The 3,956-nt window shown below is 48.0% G+C and overlaps 1 pseudogene; it reads right to left on the reverse strand.

Moving 5' to 3' along the window:
* Nucleotides 1-1,085: 1,085 nt before the first annotated feature.
* On the reverse strand, nucleotides 1,086-1,986 carry Ldha-ps26 (lactate dehydrogenase A, pseudogene 26; annotated as a pseudogene).
* Between the last annotated feature and the right edge of the window lie 1,970 nt (nucleotides 1,987-3,956).

Genomic DNA, 3,956 nt, shown 5'->3' on the forward strand with positions numbered 1-3,956 from the left:
TTAATCCCAGCACCTGGGAAGCAGTAGCAGATGGATCTCTGAGTTAGAGGCTAGCTTGTTCTACTGAGTGTGTTCTAGGACAGCCAGGGCTACACAAAAATCTCATATTAAAAAAGACAAAAGACAAAACAAACAAACAAAAACAAACAAATAAAAACCCAGAAACAAATAAAAATCCGATGTGCCTGGTGTGGTGGTATGTGTCTTTTAATCCCAGTGGATTAAAGCCAGGTGGATCTCTGAATTTGAGGCTGATCTTCAGAGAAAGAGTTCCAGGACAGCCAGGGTTACACAGTGAAACCCTGTGTCTTAGGATTTCCGTTGCTGTGCACAGACACCATGACCGAGGCAACTCTCATAAAGGACAACATTTAACTGGGGCTGCCTTACAGGTTCAGAGGTTCAGTCTATTCTCATCATGACAGGAAGCATGGCAGCATTCAGGCGGACATGGTGCTGTATGTAGACGGTGCCTAAAGTTTTACCTCTTGATCCAAAACAGTCAGGAGAAGTCTGTCTAACGGGCAGCTAGAAGGAGGGTCTTAAAGCTCAACCCTACAGTGACACACTTCCTCCAACAAGGCCACACCTCCTAACTACCACTCCCTGTGGGCCAAGCATATTCAAAGCACCACACCCTGTTTCAAAAAAACTATAAAAAATATCCAATGTTTGGATTATTATTTGTTTTCACTGTTCAAGTTTTATGTGATTTTTTTATTGACATGACACTTGAGTGGTTGGATCCATCATCCGTATGTAGCTCTTACATTTCACATAATATTGCAATGTATACTACAGGCACATGTACTACAGAAAATATCCTGTAGAACAATTATGCACAAGTTGTGCATGATGGACTTACACACTGGGGCCAGGTTATGACTGACTGGGAACTCATGGCCTAGGCATGTTTGGTGAGGGTGCGCAGCACAGCTATGCAGCAGGATCCCAGGGTAATCAAAGCCTGCATGCAGTTGGCAGTGTGTCTTGGAGACAGTGGGACTGTCACACTAACCAGGTTACCACTACACAAGTACCACTTAGCAGCAGGGTAGAGCTGTGGGAACCGAGATTTTCCCCAGACCACCTCAACACAACTGAACTAACCACAGCTCAGATGAGAAGTGTGTGGTCTCCATAGAAACCCTGCTGCAGCCTGGACAGTGAAGGGCTAGGACACTGGGAAGACTTTAGAACTGCAGCTCCTTCTGGATTCCCCAGAGGGTATCTGCACTCTTCTTCAGGCGGGCCTCCTCCTCAGGAGTCAGTGTCATCTTCACAACATCTGAGATTCCATTTTATCCCAGGATACACGGGACACTGAGGAAGACATCATCATTGATTCCATAGAGACCCTTAATCATGGTGGAAATGGGATGCACCCGCCTAAGGTTCTTCATTATGCTCTCGGCCATGTCTGCCACGGAGAGGCCAATGGCCCAGGATGTGTAACCTTTCAGCTTGATCACTTCGTATGCACTGTCAATCACCTGCCTGTGAACACCCTTCCACTGCTCCTTGTCTGCATCACTTTCCAGTTCTGGGTTCAGAGACTTCAGGGAGATGCCAGCAATGTTCACACACTCCACACAGGCACACTGGAGTCGCCATGCTCTCCCAGGACCTACCTGTGACAGCTCAGCGGGTGAACTCCCAGCCTTTCTCCCATCAGGTAACAGAAACAAGCTGAATCCTGATTGCAACCCCTTCCAATATCTCGGCTTTTGGGAAAGCCACTGATTTCCCAAGTCACATAGGTCAAGATCTCCACTGGATTTGAGACAATGAGCAGCTTGCACTGTGGACCGTACTTCACAATGCTGGGAATGATGAACTTGAAGACATTCACGTTGCACTGGACCAAATTGAGTCCTTTTGCTGATGGACCCCTGGAGTGATAATGACCAGCTTGGAGTTTGCAGTCACACTATAGACAATTTTTAGTGTTTTAAGGAAAAGGCTGCCATGCTGGAGATCCATCATCTCTCCCTTTAGTTTGTCTTCCATGACATCAACAAGGGCAAGCTCATCTGCCAAGTCCTTCATTAAGATACTGATGACACAGCCATGCCAACAGCACCAACCCCAACAACTGTGATCTTGTTCTGGGGGACTTGTTCTTCCTTAAGAAGATTCACAATCAGCTGGTCCTTGAGGGTGCCATCTTGGACTTTGAATCTTTTGAGACTGCTAGTGCACCATGGAGGGTGATGGGTGAGCAGCAGCGTGGCCTGAGCTAGGTGACAGTGGCTCTGGCACTGGAAGGATAGGATAGACTAGAGAGAGGTCTGTGATAGGGAAGCACACCTTTAATCCAAACCCTGGGATTAAAGCACATGGATATCTGAGGTCAAGGCCAGCCTAGTCTACAGAGTGAGTTTGAGAAAGGCTGGGCTACACAGTGAAACCCTGTCTTGAAAAAACAACAATAACAACAAAAGAAAACCAACCAACAAACAAAAGGTCTAGAGATAGAAGAAACTTCTTTAATTTGAAAATCTGTTGTGGAGATTTGGTCTATTGCTCTGTATTGTAATGCTAAACACTGGCCCTGGTTGGTCCCAGGGATGAGAGGATTCTCTTGTGACTCTATGTAACTTTGCCCCAAGTTACCCAGATGGGGGTATAAAAACGCCTACAGCCTATAGCTGAGCAGAAGAGAGATAGGTACAGTTTTTGGTTCCTGGGCTAAGGGTCAGAGAACCACTACAAGGAAGAAGATGGAGAGAGGAGAAGATGCCATGGGGTAGGTGAGTCATGAAAACATGGCCATGAGGGCTGGCCAGTTGGTGTTAGGAGTGGCCCAGATGTAACATGGCAACCCCGTCATAACTCAGGGCTATTGGCAGGGAAGTAGGCATAATAGCATAGATGGTAGATAACTGCCCATCTCTAGTGTGTTAAAGGTTTATTATAAAAGTTTTGGAAGTCCCACACCCGCGGATCCCGGCCCACAGCAACTCTCTGCTCCCAGACCCGGTGAGAGAGAGACCCAACCGCCTGGTCAGGTGGGCACTCCTGAGACTGCAGAGCGGAAGAGACCACCAACACTGCTCACCCCTGCCCACATCCCTGGCCCAAGAGGAAACTGTATAAGGCCTCTGGGCTCCCGTGGGGGAGGGCCCAGGAGCAGCAGGACACCTGCCTGAGACACCACCAGAACCAGAAAGAAACAGACCGGATAAACAGTTCTCTGCACCCAAATCCCGTGGGAGGGAGAGCTAAACCTTCAGAGAGGCAGACAAGCCTGGGAAACCAGAAGAGACTGCTCCCTGCACACACATCTCGGACGCCAGAGGAAAAAGCCAAAGACCATCTGGAACCCTGGTGCACTGAAGCTCCCGGAAGGGGCGGCACAGGTCTTCCTGGTTGCTGCCGCTGCAGAGAGCCCCTGGGCAGCACCCCACGAGGGAACCTGAGCCTCGGGACCACAGGTAAGACCAAATTTTCTGCTGCAAGAAAGCTGCCTGGTGAACTCAAGACACAGGCCCACAGGAACAGCTGAAGACCTGTAGAGAGGAAAAACTACACGCCCGAAAGCAGAACACACTGTCCCCATAACTGACTGAAAGAGAGGAAAACAGGTCTACAGCACTCCTGACACACAGGCTTATAGGACAGTCTAGCCACTGTCAGAAATAGCAGAACAAAGTAACACTAGAGATAATCTGATGGCGAGAGGCAAGCGCAGGAACCCAAGCAACAGAAACCAAGACTACATGGCATCATCGGAGCCCAATTCTCCCACCAAACCAAACATGGAATATCCAAACACACCAGAAAAGCAAGATCTAGTTTCAAAATCATATTTGATCATGATGCTGGAGGACTTCAAGAAAGACATGAACACACTTAGGGAAACACAGGAAAACATTAATAAACAAGTAGAAACCTACAGAGAGGAATCGCAAAAATCCCTGAAAGAATTCCAGGAAAACACAATCAAACAGTTG

This window comes from Rattus norvegicus, chromosome 6 (assembly GCF_021556685.1).
Source record: "Rattus norvegicus strain SHRSP/BbbUtx chromosome 6, alternate assembly SHRSP_T2T, whole genome shotgun sequence".
Taxonomy (NCBI): Eukaryota; Metazoa; Chordata; class Mammalia; order Rodentia; family Muridae; genus Rattus; species Rattus norvegicus.